At 37.7% G+C, this 16,220-nt stretch overlaps 1 protein-coding gene across 1 annotated transcript in view; it reads right to left on the reverse strand.

The window, feature by feature from the left end:
- The window catches only part of RYR2 (ryanodine receptor 2), a 6,224,161-nt gene that overhangs the window by 6,091,828 nt on the left and 116,113 nt on the right, over window positions 1–16,220 (reverse strand). The window lies entirely within an intron of this gene.

The following is a 16,220-nucleotide window of genomic DNA, read 5'->3' on the forward strand; positions in this document are numbered from 1 at the left end:
GTTAGTAGCTGGGTGTGAGGGTGAGGTTCCTCTGTTAGAGTTATTTGAATGTAGATCAGCTATTGATTTTATGAAGTGCTTATTGAATTCTTTGGCTAATAGGGAAGGAGGGGTGTTGGGTGATGGGGAATGCTCTTTATTTGTCCCTGGGTTTAGAACGGTTGATAATGAGTGCCAGAATTATTTAGGGTTGCATGTATGTTGTAGCTGAAGGTGTGAGTAGTAGGATTTTCGTTTTTTATTTACTAGTTTGGTCACATTGTTGAGGAGTGCTTTAAAGAGGATGAAATTTTGCTCTGTTTTGTTTTTATTTTATGTCCATGTTTTCCAGGCTTTGTATTCATCAGGTTTACACAGTCTATGGTAATCCATGGGTTTGTCTTTTTTTTTTTTTTGTTCATTTTGTTCATAAAGGGGCTAGGCCATCCGGTATTTTCAAAAAGATGTTATTAGGACTGTGGCATTGAGTGGTAGCAACTGTAGGGATGTCCAGCTGATTTTTAGGACTAGATCATTAAGTTTTTGTTGGCTGAAACTGGTTGTGCTTCCGATGGCTTTCATGGTGTGTGTTTTTAATTGGTGGGTGTTGGCTCTAATGATGAGTGTGCCTGATGATTAGTTGGTTGGGTGGGATACTAGGATGCAGTGAAGAGTAGATTGGTGAGTAAAGTCTTTATTGTACCTAGTCAGGCTATTAATTAGTTGTGAAAAGCCATAGCGGTTAATAGTATTATTGGGGGTGTCGGTAGCAATAGTATGCCAGTTGATGTTCACCTCACCTAGGATTATTGTTTCATGATTGATTTTTTGGGATGTCCAGGATGGTAAGTATATCTTCCAGGACGTGTATATTATTTCCTGGAAGAATATATAAAACTATGACACAGATTCTTTTGGTTTTATTTAGGTTCAGGAAAGATATTAGTATCTCGACATTTGAAAAGGTGGCTATGTTGTTTGAGTAGGGTGTAATGCTGAGCACAGAGGAGTATAGTACGGCTATCCCTCCTTCTTTTCTATCTGGGTCTGTCTAGTCTAGTAATAACAAAACTTGGAGGTATTATTTCAGCATCTTTTATGTTGGGGTTTAAAAATGTTTCAATCAGGGCTGGTATATCTGATTTGTTTTGATCTCTCCAGGCATGCAGTGGGGTTATTTTATTGCATATAGTCCTTAGGTTCCGTGTTATTATGTTTAGGTTTTTGGATTAACTTTGGGATTAGCATTTGTAGTTGGTCCTGGGTCTGGGTGTATGTCTCCACTTTGAAGTAAAATGGAGATTAGATATGTGTAAAGTGTGTTATGATTTCTTTTTGGTTTTGGTTAGTGGAGTACAAAATGGGGTTTAGTGGGGATAGTGGGGGCTATTTGGGGTTGAAGATATATGGGATGGTATAGTGAAACAGCTGGGGGAGATGTTTGAGTAGTTGCACTGGTTAATAGGGAAACGTTGTGGAGGTTAATGTTTTGTAACTGGGGGGATTTGGGATGATAGTGTTGGGAGGAGGTTGAGAGTTACTAATAATGTAGTTAGACAGGATAATAGTATCATCTTTGAAGTAAGGATAAAGCTGTATAGTGATGTTAACAACTTATGTGTGATGGGTTGAGACAGTATATGATGTAGTGGTGCATTTAAATAGTTGTGTTTTGATTATAGGCAGGGGAACTAAGTTAGGTTCGGTGTTGTATGATTGGGTGTTTGGTTTGTGAAAGGGGTTTGTTTTAGGTTGTGTCTTTTGGCTTTTCCCGGTTAGGGGTCACCACAGCGGAACTCCGGTCCGCTAATGATTGGTAGTTGATTTTTACATGCCAAGTTACCAGCCCTGATGCACAACCTTCAACGAAGGTACACCCATTCACGCATGTCTCCACGCAGAAGACGCTCTAGCTGAGAATCGAACCGGACAGCGTCTTACTTAGGTATAATGGTAAAAGTAGTCGGGGTTGGTGGGAATTGAGGGAGGGGTTTGTTTTAGGTATAATGGTAAAGGTAGTCTGGTTGGGTGGGAAATGAGGGTAGGGCAGAGAAGTGGAGTGAGCCCAAGCACAGTAAGGGTGAACAGAGCGGGTTGAACCTGGTCGAGCAGAGAGATAACAAAAGCAAAGAAAAACAGTCAGTCAAGTTGCAGAGAAGGTTGCAAGGAAGAAAAGGAAATGCAGGGAGTTACTTTATTCAAATTAGAAACTACAAGTAGTGTGTTTTTTCTGAGGTAAATATAGATATGGAGGAAGAAAACTTGGACTACTGGATAGAAAAAAGGGAAGAAGTTATTTGACTAGTAGGTGGTAGGGAAGTGGGTGTAGAGTGTAGGGAGGATGCACAGGATTACAGAGGATTTACTAATAAAGAAATAAACCTGCTACCTCGGCAGTATAAGTCAGACGCTGTAAGAGTCAGTAGCAGAAAGGTAAGTAGAGAAAGTTTTGAGCACAGAGTAGTGATGTACAAGCAGCCAATTCAGTATACACAGGGTGGGAACCATTAAAAAGAAACTGCAGGATGTACATACATTAATATTTAGGGATTTTCCTGATATTTACTTTGTAAGCATTCAGGATTTCAGAGACCATGGTATTTCCATACCACACAAAGCAGGTTATCCCTTACAGTTCAGTCAGTTCTGCAGGTAGAGATAGGGCCAGTGGTGGGGTGTAGAGGACATTCATTTAGGGATTTTCTTGATCTTTTCTTTGTGATCATTCAGGACTCCAGATGCCACATTATTTGCATGCCTTGTAAAGCAGGTTATCCTTTACAGTCCAGTCAGTTTTTATTAATATATATTTTTATATATTTTGATGTAAATAGTTCCTCCTCCTGTTTCAAACGTATTATACTAAATGTAATTGCCATTGGAGAAAATATTTTCCATCCAAAATATAAGTAATGTAAGTATTTAGCATCTACAAACACGTGCATGTGCGAGCACACACAGACACACACACACACGCGTGCACATGCATATACAGACAGACTCACAGACATATACATAGGAGAACAGACATGAACACATACACATTCAGAACACAGACAGGCAGACAGATACACACACACACACACACACACACACATACAAACATTTATATATACATATATGTGTGTATATATATATATATATATATATATATATATATATATATATATATAGATAGATAGATAAACACACACACACTGCACTTAACATGCACTTTGTTGAGTGAACATATTGGGATTAATCAGTTGTTTCTTTATGAGAAAATTAAAAAAAAAAAGAAATGCGTTGCATAGCAACTTTTCACCCTTCCCTTATTGTTTATGATTTTAGTGCTAAATGGTGCTCCTTTCATTGAATTACATAGAAAATGTGGTTGTTTTTAAAGTGAATAATGCCAGAAATTAATATTTTTATATTTATTTATTAAAGTCTCCCTGCTATTAGACTGCCTGTTGCAGTCAGCACTGTCTGTCACTCTCAAATTCTCTCACATGCCGAAGCAAACACACTCACATGCAAAGACACACACGCGCATACGTGTGCACACACACACACACACACACACACACACACACACACGCGCGCAAACACACACAAACACACGCACATGCAAACACACGCACACGCAAACACACGCACACGCACACGCAAACACACACACACACACAAACTGCTGTTTAGCGAGTGTAAAAAATGACAGCTTTTTTTATGTCTGCTTTTCATGCCAGTTTAACATGCTACCATGAAACCTCACACTCATTTTCCAGTGGGCATTACCTGTACATTAACCCCCTGCTGAGGAACGTTCATTTATCAGTCAGGGTGGTGATATACACGTTGTTCATTCTGTAATATGCTTTAAAACTAAATTTCAAGCAAAAAAAACATGTTTAACTTCAGGCCTGATCCACAGAGCATGTCTTATTTAATCTGCTTGATTTTGGCAGTATAGACACTATTTTGCAAAAGTAATTATAGTGTTTAGAAAATAATCTAAGGTTGTACTGCAATCAATCAGTCTGACTAGTCACATTTGACCTTTGAGTAGAAATAAGAATGCTAAAATTCTGAATCTGTTTTTCCTCAAATGGGGGTAAGGTGTGTTTGGAAGATTCAGAACATTGGCAAAGTATTTCTGAAGCTAATCATCCAAAAACACCCTTAAGATTATCCAACAAAAAAATTCCACTAGTGTGAATAAGGTATTAATGAACAAGAACTATATTGGTACAGTTTGCAAAGGAATATGAAGGCTTATTTGAAAAGATCTACCCTAAGATTAATCTTGTTGATTGTATGGCATTCATAAATCTTCCAGTTAGAATCACGATTTTCATAGTTGGCGAGCAGCTAATGAAAAAAACACAAATATACATATTTATCAGAAGTGCACTGCCTTTAATTCCACATCCAATCCATTGATCTTGAAGTACTTGATACTGCTGAATGGAATTTGGTACATCTTCAGTTTTAACCACAACTGAGTTATCCCTAAAATACAAGGGGTAGGTACATACTGCCAAACTTCAAGAACATATAACAATTTTCTAATGCTCCTAGTATGCCAGAAAAGTTTTAGTTTTGATATGATAAACGGGACTGTAATTTTTCATTGTGAAACAAAAACATTTAGTTGGATTTGCAATGCTTCTACATGTAAAACTGTATTGTTATTATGCTTCTATGAATACTAATGGAGCTCCTAGAACAACAATTACAAGTGTGGTAAGATAAGTAAAACAATTGCAAATGAATGTGTCACATGCAAACTTTTTCAAGTTTGGATATTTTTCTAACTTTTAAACTTGTTTTTCTTAAAATACATGTACATTTAAGAAGCATTTAAGTAACCTGCACACTTGAGTACTTTGTGAATGGTATTGTTTAGTTTAATAATAAGCATTACAGGCATACACTCACACAAAACGTGCTAAATATTTTCTTTTTCAAGATGTTTGATAGTCTGTAAAATACATGTTTTATGTCGTTGTCTACAAATCTGTATATAAAGCCACATAGCATATGCAAGCAACCATTTTAAATTCTGAGAGAAACATATGCAGCCAGCCAAACGTTAAGGCCATACCAAGAAAGTAGCTGCACAGTGACAACAAAGCAGTATAATTTCCGCAGAGCTGTTTTGTAGGCACCGCACCAATCGTGTATTGTTAAAGGATGCCAAATACTCCATTTAAGACATAAATTCTGTGGATGGGTGCCAATTAAACAATTACGGTAAGCAACTGTGGTCTTCACAGCTATATAAAAGTAAGTCTGAATATGGAATATGTACTTATTCTGAGACTGTGGCATCTTCGATTATCCTTTTTAGCGGTCTTAGAGTTAATGATATATGTAAGTAGCAGAGGTGTGGGGTTGCAAAACACCTATGAAAAGTATTACCTTGACTTTGGAATTTACTGTTATTCTAACTGAACTGCAATTTACTTTTCTATGTGATGGGACCTGCAATGTTGCAACTCACACTTCAGACAGACCCACTGTCTGGAAATAAAACAAGCATCAGCCTTCAGTCTCGATGATTACAACTGCAAATGTAGTAAATGGTACAAAGGACAATTTTAAAATGCTGTCACATTGTTAAAGGAAAAGAAAAAATTGCATTTTAAAGTATTTTTGTTACCTCATAATGTATGAAACTGAAGCCTGCATTCTGCAATTGTAGTCTGGATTACAGGTGACCAATTCATTGTTATTTATTTATTTTTTCTAAGCAAGCATGTCAGCCAGAGTCCCTTCGTGTTGGCCTGGACTTCAGAGAAGTAGATACCAAACAGGAGAGGACCCAGGACCGAACCCTGTGGAACTCCACTCATGACTGGTCAGCAGTCTGACTTGGGGTCAGCTACTTTCACACTGTGGGTTCTATCTGTGAGCCAGTTTGCAACCCACCTAGTGATATAGGGGTTGATGCCTAGCTTAGTGAGTTTTTCTATGATTAGAAATCTTGACGAGTGGATGGGAAATAGAAAATTCACCCTGAGGATCTCTACAGTGGCTCTACTCGACAAAGACACTAGGAACTAAGGTTGGGTGGCATGATGCCAGGGTATTCTTATGGGCTAAGCTTGTAAAGGCTCCAGGGCCATTAGCCTAGTACACACCTATGAACCTATGAATCTATGAACCTATGAAGAATCAAAATAATATGTTAACTCAAAGATGAGTCGTTTTTCAAAATTTGTTGTGGGTCTCCAAGTTCAGAATGTTTTCTCACCCCCTACCCCGTATCTGACTCCTGATGTGATTCTTGAGAGAGATGAAGCTGTCTTTGTCACATCAGTGTCACATCTAAGACGTTGTCAGCGCCCGGTGCAGAACAGCAGTGCTCTGGATGCTAGGAGCACAACGTAGCATACTTATCATTGTTATAAGACTCTTCTCTCTTTCAGTGACTGTTCCTTCTTTAAATTTTATTTTTACATTTGTAGAATCTGTAGCTTATGCATCATGTATTAAAGTTGTACAACATTTCTTGAAGACAGCATGCAAATTTCTACGTGTCTCAAGTATCAGACTTCTCAGTTACCTCCAAGATACTGCTAACTAAACTGACAGCAAGCTCAGCACCCGTTTTCTATGGTATCAGCTTACAATATTTAATAGTACTCTTTCAGTAAAATTATCTGCCAGTTAAGGCACTTGTCTTTCTTTCAAAGTAGAACATTTATGTCTTTTGCCTTCAAATGCTGTAGACACAGGTGGGCATAGTGCTTAATGTATTCTTAATACTCAACAATTCTGTAGCAGTGCCATTTATAAACTAATGTAATCTCTTTCCTCCACATATACATTTTCTGATAACGTCCTTTAGAAAACCAGGTTTGCATTTGCTTTTCTGTACTACAAAAATATAAATCACTAAATGCATCATTTCTAAAGCACCACATATTAAATTAAAAAAGAAATTAACTGTGGCTCAGATCTTAAAAAGGAAAGATAAAAAGAGGCAAAAAGGCAAGCTCTCTTTATTTACCAAGTAATTCTGAATGCCTTATACTGAGCACTGAGGGGTTAACATAATGCGGGTATAATACAGACTTTGGCTGTGGTCATGTGACTGCACAGAGTGATGAGTTCTGCAGAGCTGCACTCCCAGGAGGTTCCTATGCACCACAAGTAACTGTGAATTAAGCAATTTGAAGATACTGTCCGACTGTACTTTGGCAGGAGAGACTCATTTTAAGGCTTACTGGATGTTTTAAGCAAAATCTGGTTTAAGACATTTGCATGTAGTGCATGTTTCACTGCATGCATCTGCTATTTACCTGCAAGCAAGTAACGATAAGTGTCTACAGTTTATGTGTTCATAGTAGTGAAGCAGAGGTCTCAGCTTTCCTCGAACTCTGCATAGCTGATGGTTTTACCATTTGTTTTGCAGACTAACTTTAATGTCATAAGTCATTTGCAGTTCCCATACATAAATTTTGTACAGGTAATAAAATAAAAAATCTAAAATCATTAAAAGTAGTTTACAGCCTCATGACTGTGGAATTAATTTCCATTATGGTATTATTGTAGTTAATGTGCATTTTCAACATAATGTAAAGCACCAACACATTAGGAGTTATTGATCGATACACTTTGAGGCATACACCTTGATCTGAAAGAAATAAATTATAAAAAATAAATCTAGTCATGAAATAATAAGAAATGCTCTATATTTGCACAGGTATATTCCTTATCTATATCCCCAGCAGGACTCCAGTGGCAAACATATGACAGTACTGAGTCACAGACCATAACCTAAAATTAAAATCATACTGTAGTTTCTAAGGTGGGATGATAGTCCTGAATTCATATCCTGTCACAAGGAATACACATATACATGTAGACATGCACACAAGCCACACACAGAGACACACAGCAGTGATGTCAGCACTGTTCATTGTTCACAAATGAAAAACAGTGTCAGTAGTGCTACAGGGAGCACACTCAGCTTTGGTGCAGAAGGCTGTGGGTTCTATTCCCATAACCTGGCAGATAGACTGCTGGCACTTCAGTGCAGCATAAGGGGGGGGGGGGGTTGCTGCATTCTTAAGTATGTCTTCCTTCAGTTAAGATGTTAAATCAAGGTAACATCTGTTCGAGTCAGTAGTAGCTCAGGTGGATGTAAAAGATCCCATGGCAAAAAAGAACAGGGGAAGTTCTCTAATGCACTAGCCAAATTTCCCCTAGTAGTATAAGCACCACCATGGGCCTCCCCTATACAGAGACCACTGACCTAGTAGGGCTAACTTGATCAACAAGCAAAGAATAAATAACTTAAACCATAAATATATAATGCCAAACAATAGTACTAGACTAAGACCATTTAACTGGTAATGTGCATTAGCAATAGAGATATATGCATACATTTTCCAGGGTTTCATAAGACATGGATCCAGGCGAGTTACATGCAACATGTTGGGAGTGCTAGGTTCTGAGTTATTTCTAAAGAAATAAATAGGAAAATGATCTAAAGTGATTAAAATAAACTCCCTGAATGTATTTTCTCATGTGTAAAACAGGAAGACCAATGGCTTAATCACATATCTCCCAATCTGCATTTTAAAATGTCTGCTACTGATTTTTGTTAGCATCCAGCATGACATATTAACATACTGATACACATAACACTGCTGCAGTATTCTTATCTGTTCTTTTTATTTGGTCCCCTTTTGGGCTATCCAGCTGACCTCCAGCTCCTCTAAAATCTGCTCCCATTGCCTCATTTCACCTTAGCGTCTTCAATAGTAGCCCCCAAGGCTGGGACTCCACCGCAGGTAGTATGCAAATGGGAAATGGTTTGAAACAGATCATCTTTCATTGCCATATATGCTACCCTACGTACTAGGGTGGTTTTCTATGCCTTAACTAAGGAGAGTTACTGATGTCTCGTGTCACAGTATGTTGCGATAGTTAACTCCAGCCACCCACTTAAGTGCTAAATTCTTAAATGCAATCTGCCACTCGATTACAGAACTGTCGCTACAACCACAGATTTGTCAAATCACAAGCAGAAACCCCTTCCCTTCCAGAGCATGTTGCTAGCCAAAAGCCATTCCTTCCCACCCACCACCCCTGCCCATTGAATAAGGGCTCTTCTCTATGATCATGTACAAGACCAGGCACCTCTGCTTATTTAGGTCCTCTAGGTGTTTTGCCATACTGAAGCCTTTATAACCGTATCATGGGAAATTGGGTTCTGGCTGGTGATCAGTGGAATGTGTTTCTCAACATTAGAGGTCTGATCATTTCCCATATAGTCAGCCCATATAAAACGGTCCCATAAACTTTCTTAAGAAATGCATTATTCTTAACGTTGCATAAAGCCTAGTAAACTTCCACAAAGAGTCTGCTTTATGTAAGTTTCTTCCTTATTAAAGGTCAGTAATACTTTTTACAAAAATAAAATATATTTTCTGGGATTCTTCTGTACTGTTTGACAGTTTTCTATTGGAAAACCACAACATGCTGGACTTGAACATTTTTAGAAGACTACGAAAAATGTCCCTTCTTTCCTTTGAAAGGGCATTATGGAAATGATAAATTATCTACAACTTTGTTGTTACCCTAAAACAATAACTGTATACATTTTACTCGCTACCAGGGATTGGAAGACCTTCCTCCTTCTCTCTGGTAATGCTTGGCACAGTACCTGATGTTATTTTTAGTTTTAACAGGAATGTGGTCCTTTCCACTGGGGCTTACAACAACTATGATACAGGTACATACCAAAAGTCTGAGGAAGAGTACAAGAGTATAGTATTTCAAAGAGCGAACCAACCTGCCTTAGGGTATATAACATACTAAACAACAATGAAATAATAGAAGGCCTAACACAGCTAAGCACACAGAAGTTAAATAAAAAGAGACAGCTCATCAGCAAAAGAGGTGCAGTTCTTATTACAACAATCAGCACTGTAAGGTGACAAACAGGATTGCTTAATTCTACCCTGCTAAAGTTTAGGAAGAGGACAACAATATTTAACTTTAAGTAACGCTCCTTGTGCAGATATTCTGAGCTCGCTTATAAGGCACAGTCTGACCCCTTTGTCAAATTAAGTGAAAGTAAATAATATGAATATAGATAATCTGACTAGGTACAAAATTTCATAGTTTTGATTCTAGTATGGAAAATGTTTTGGTTGCACAGGGGCTTGAGAAACAATGGAAGCTAGGTAGGAAGTGACTGAGGGAGGAGGGCCTTAGAAACAAGGTAAGAGAATAATATGTTGGTGATTTGGTTATGGGACAACAGAAATGGAGGCAGAGTAACTTAGTGGGCCTAATGGAGGAGCTTCTTTCAGACACTGGGAGCAGTTTGCCTTTAGAAAGTCTGACACAGTGATGTCCTACTTGATGCATCCTGGTTTATTTTTGAAGTATTTACAAGTTACGAGTATTATTGACATAGTGAGTCATTCCTACATGGAGGACATATTCAAAAATTGTCCTTTTCAGTTTGTTTGGTGATAAGGTAAGAAGTCACATAACACTGATGTAAACAGGAACAAATTTTGCTTTTTGTATTCTTACTTATTATCTTATAATTATTATTATTATTATTATTATTATTATTTTATTATTATTATCTTATCGTACTTCCATCATTCCTCGGGCAGGCGGTGTTGCAGCTTACACAGCAAGAATGCCATGTATGACAGTGAATAATTAGATCAACATGCCACTTGCTACACAGTATCAGGTATAGTAATCACTCTGGCAAATTGCTTCAATAACTGGTACAGTTAGTCTGATTTGTTATATTACTGCTTGAATGTGCAATAGTCAGGAGTGAGTCACCACTCCATACATGTGCAATATAAACATCAAAATATATCATACTATGACTGATGAAGTGCAATATTCTAAGCAGTCACAATGTGAAGTCATAGTCTTGCAATACCTACTAGTATAATACTGTCCAATTGTGGTAATTTATTGTGCTGTTAATATTTTAATTATTAATGTATGTGCATTAGTCTTACTGTCATACAAACTATGTGTTCATTGCTATGTCTTGCATAGGGACCAAAGCAATATAATTTCATTCAGCTTACACTGCTGTCTATATCTGATCCACAATAAAGTTTACTTTGACATTGACTCGACTTGGGTAGAAAAGGAACAGGTGGTCTTTAGCCATAGTTCTAGTTATCTGAACTCAAGTGCATGTTCTAAGATGACTGAATTGCGCTCTTTCATATGCCTGTCATCTGGAAATGCTTTCAGTCTGGAAGCATAGAAAAGCATTGACTTTAATTTTATTGAAAGCTTTATTATAAGCTTTTTTATCTTATACAAGTAGGAAAAAACAGTGAGAATGTCTGATGAGAGGTAGATGGTTAAGTTATAAGGGTGGGGGGGTCAGTATTACAATTACCAAGTCATCGGCATTAACAGGTCTGCTGGTAAAAATGTAGCAAGATAAAGGCACTGATACAAAAAAAGGTCACATCCTTGGGAGACCCCACTCCCACTATTTCAAAGGGAGAAACATAGGAGTGTTGCTTTGTGTAACTGTACAATAAATGAGCAGTTCCTGCTGAGTGTGGTATTCCTCAGGTCCAAGTTGGACAACACAGAAAGAAGAGGAGGATAAAGTTGAGTACTACTCCCTTTAGTGACTGAATCCTTCCTTTGTATATTGTGGTAATCAATGGTAGGCATACGGCAGTGGTACTATATTCCCTTCTGAAGCCTCACTGTATAACAGTTTAGATGCAACAAGAAGTGATGGTACCTTTAGTTGGAGATGAAGCTGTAGTCCATAGAGGTGTTATTAGATGCAGGAAGTTGTGAAATAGGTCTAATGCAATAAGTAAGAGCATGGGAGATGCGGAAGAAGAAGAGTAACATTCCATAAGTGCAGGAAAACAGGGCCGAAGGGCGTGTTTATGCATGCACATACAGCATGAAAATAAGAACGCTGCAGGCTTCCTCTTAAGCACCGTTATAAAAAATTACCTATCCTTGTATAGGAAAAGTCATTATGAAACAAGACAGAATGAGATCAAAAGGGAACCTCCTGGAAGATTCCTCTTAGAGGTAATCTACCTTATGTTTTGAGCTTATCACACAAATTCTTCTTTTTACACAGCAGCACTGCTATGCAGTTTAATAAGTAATTTTATATGCCCACAACTTCAGCGTCTCTTTTAAGGTAGTATGAATGATTGATACGGATTATAAACACTGTCAAACTGGCACACTGGGATCAAAGGTGGCCTAAACATAAACAGGCATACAGTCTCCCCATTCCTGTCAGACATATTAGTAGGTGTCAACAAATCCCTCTCACTCCAACTTCTATTTAACAAACTCGTAAGTCACTCCTCCCTAAGTCTGGTAGTCAAAGAAGGCACACTAAAAGGAGTGTGCTTTTACATCTGACTTCTTTTTAAATGTTTTCCTCCACTTTATATGCTAGAAAATCAGCTTGCCTCCAGCTTATAGGTATGCTTAGCACATCTAATGAACAATTAAAGCATCTACTGTGGTAGAAAAAGTTCATTAACAAGCTCCCTTAAGTATGTGCTGGCAAGACAATCAGGCCCAATACAAGTATGACATTAAAAAGCAACTAGTTTACAGCTAAGTGAATTAAATTTAGTCTCCGGGGTAGGTGTCTTTCAACTGAGACCTAACATTATTAGCACTCTTGCTTGAAGGGTAACATGCAAAGGGACATTATCCCTTAAACAAACTGCATCATCTAGATGTCTACTACATTAGGTAAGGTTAAACACAGTAATATTACAATATATTGGTATTCCCACTAGAGTGATTAGCATAAAAAGAAAAAAAAATGAAGATCTTTTTATTACTTAAACTTTTTTTCATGACAATAATAATTTTTATCCTAGAAATAAAAACATTGCATGTCTTCTATAACAGGTTTTGTTTAACCCCACTACTCTCAGATTTTAGGGTTGCATTTTACTTAACTACATCCTTTCCATCTTATTTTTGATTGTAGCACTGCATCGAGGAGGTTATCATGGAGAACCTCCACCTTAGATCTGATTAAGCTAATCGTAGAAAGATTCTTCTTTTATAAAACATGCTGCTGACACAGGCTATTCTCTATTGTAACACTATGATATGAAAATGTTTGAAATATAAATGTGTGCTTGTCAGACCAGAATTTCAAGATTATTCTTTGTTTATAAGATTCAAATGTCTCTTGCATGTTACATCATCCTTTCTTTAAATCTTTTTCCAGCTAGAGAGAGACAGACAGACAGACATAATTCTTCTACACAGCTCACTCCAGAGTGATAGGAACCCATTATCGATTAATGTTGAACAGCGAGCAGTGTTAAATAAAAACAGCTGTGGTGTAACACTGTTTTTGCTGAAATTATAAAAAAGTGGATTATATAGAGGTGAAGGTAAAGTGTGCATGTATAATGACTGAGTTCTGGTCACAAGAGTGTTAAACAAAAAGTGGGCATAAGGAGCAATCTAGACGTAACTCTTTAAGGTTTATGTATTTTATAGGACTGTAAGCAAAGAACCATAATTTACTTTGAAACAATGTTTTGTACAAATAATGGTCTATGTCTTGTTTCAGTGTAACCAACTGCCCAAAGCATCACTTTACCATAAAAAATGCAATGCTCCTAAACATTAGCTCACATTTTTGTGACACATTTTTCTTGAGATATGCAAGCAATCACTGTATTTCATATTTTCCATATATTTACAATGAGGAGCTACATTTCATTCCAGTAGCAATATCCCTACAAAAGCCAAAGCATTAACACACTGAAAAATCATTAAGAAGTATTTTTGTAGGGGTTAAGCCACCCTACATTTTCATGTGGGGGACTTCACTCCCGCACTCCCTTAATCAAGTATATTAACTCCATGGTTACTCTGCAATAGAAAAATAGAGAAGACCACACATGTTGTTTCACTGCCAGCACACACACATAAAATGCATTTTCAGTGATTCCCTATGGCAGGCACGGATTGCTCAGTTTACCAATGATGAGTTAAAACTGATGAGTTGAAATCTTGTCCAGTTATGACTAATCAAATAGTAGGTTAACTGAAAAAAACACACCTGAAGTACGAACAGGCTTTTCATCAAAAAGGAAAAAAAAAGCTTTTATTTCAATTATTATTTCAATTATGTTTAAATATTTAAGTTGCGCTTATGGTCATCTGGTGGTGATACATTTTGGTACTTTTCTGCTTTTTTCCATATTTTAGCCAAAACAGTTTTATCTGTTTGCATTTTTAGTTTGTTCTTGGGCTGTAGATTAATTTGTAGTTGTGGGAAGATTGTGTTTCTAAATTATACTTCACTTTTACTACACTTTATCTCCACAAGCAGTGTCAGTGATGAAACACGTACTGCATTTGCCTTTGGTGCAAAAAGCTGTAGGTTCTATTCCCACACCAGATAGACTGATTGCTGACACTGCAGTGCAACATAAGGGGGCACAGCACTCCTGATGGTGTCATCCTATGGACAACAGGTTCAACTGAGGTCCCATCTGCTTTAGTTGTTGGTATTTCAGGTAGATGTAAAAGACCGTATGGCACCTATCAAAAAGAGTAGGGGAAGTTTCTCAATGCCCTGGCCAAATTTACCCTAGCAGAATAAATACCTTCTTGGATCTCTCCTGAAAAGAGGCTACTAACCCAGTCAACAAAAGAATAAATCAAACAGGTGTTGCAAACCAAGTAGTTTGTCATCAAGGATTAGCTGGAGTTGATGGATGCTCTCATTCCAATTCTCAGTCATGTGAAGCTCAGTTAATCTATTATCCAGTTTAAGTGTAACCTAGCCCAGTGGATGGGGAATAGGACATTTACACCAGGCCTGGCACCCATGTCCCTTATGGACACAGATGGTTTATAAATGCCTGGCCCTCAATGTCCTACTTGGATACAGGACATTATTATTCTTTTGGGAAAACTTGGTTAGGCTTAGAAACCCCCCTGGGGTGTTACGCTAGTAAGAATCTATGAGCATATGAATCTATGAAGAATTACTTAGAAAAGCTAACTGTATTTTAAACTCTTCTGGCACTTAGTCTTGTAGATTCATTCACAATTGTGGCAAAAACTGTGAACTTCTGTCAGATTTGAGCCTTATTTAGTCATTTATTACTCCATTTCTTCGTAAATAGTGTTATTGTTAAATTTCTGCATAGTCTGGTACATTAAAAGTACAGTTTTGTACCTACCATAAATGTAGATGTTCGAGGATCCACATTGCTGCAGTCCTAACTATTGGGTAGTCCGCTGTCCAGTCGAATACCAAAGTATCAGGCGCATTAGACTGTACTAATGCGCATGACCGACGCCATATCCTCAGTCTTTTCTTGCCCCAGATGTCAGAAGACCCTGAAAAGATAAGGCCAAAACCAAAAACTCCCAACATATCTGCATCAAAATATATATATATACAAAATATACAAAATTAGCAAAATATAACCTCACCTACACAACCACCCCTAAACACAGAGGGGAAGGAGGTAAATTGGACTGCAGCAATGTGGATCCTCGAACATCTACATTTATGGTAGGTACAAAACTGTACTATGTTCTTCATTCCACATTGCTGCAGTCCTAACTATTGGGTAGAATCCCAAAGCAGAGGTAAGGGAGGCTGGCAAATTATAAGGAAGCAGGAGCTGATAACATGCCTTGCAAAATAGCTGTGGCAAAACCAGCCCTAGACTTAGAGTAGAGAGGAAGGTGGTAATGCTTAGAGAAAGTATGCACTGAACTCCAAGTAGCTGCCTCCAAAATATCCTTAGTTGCCCCCTTAAAAAGCTGTTGAAGTGGCAGTAGCCCTAGTGGAATGAGGCCTAATCCCAGCTGGAATCTCCTTGCCATGATGGGAATAACAAAATGCGATGCAAAACCCAATCCACCTAGAAATAGTTTGTTTTGATACAGACTTGCCCTGAGAACTCAAAGCAAAAGAAACAAACAACTGCTGAGACTGCCTAAAATCCTTAGTCCTGCTCAAATAATAACGCAATTGCCTGTGTACATCTAAAGTGTGCAAAATCTTTTCCCCTTTATTTTGAGGATCTGCATAAAAGTAGGCAAATGAATAGTTTGGTTTAAAGCCACACTAGAAACCACTTTAGGCATAAAGGAAGGATTAGTGCGTAATGATACCCTATCCTTACGAAAAATCAAAAAGGCTCAACCGCCATAAGGGCCTGTAACTCAGAAACCCTTCTTGCAGAAGTAATGGCCAACAA

The sequence above is a fragment of the Protopterus annectens genome, chromosome 1.part2, assembly GCF_019279795.1.
Source record: "Protopterus annectens isolate FY-2018-M chromosome 1.part2, PAN1.0, whole genome shotgun sequence".
In the NCBI taxonomy this organism is placed as follows: domain Eukaryota; kingdom Metazoa; phylum Chordata; order Ceratodontiformes; family Protopteridae; genus Protopterus; species Protopterus annectens.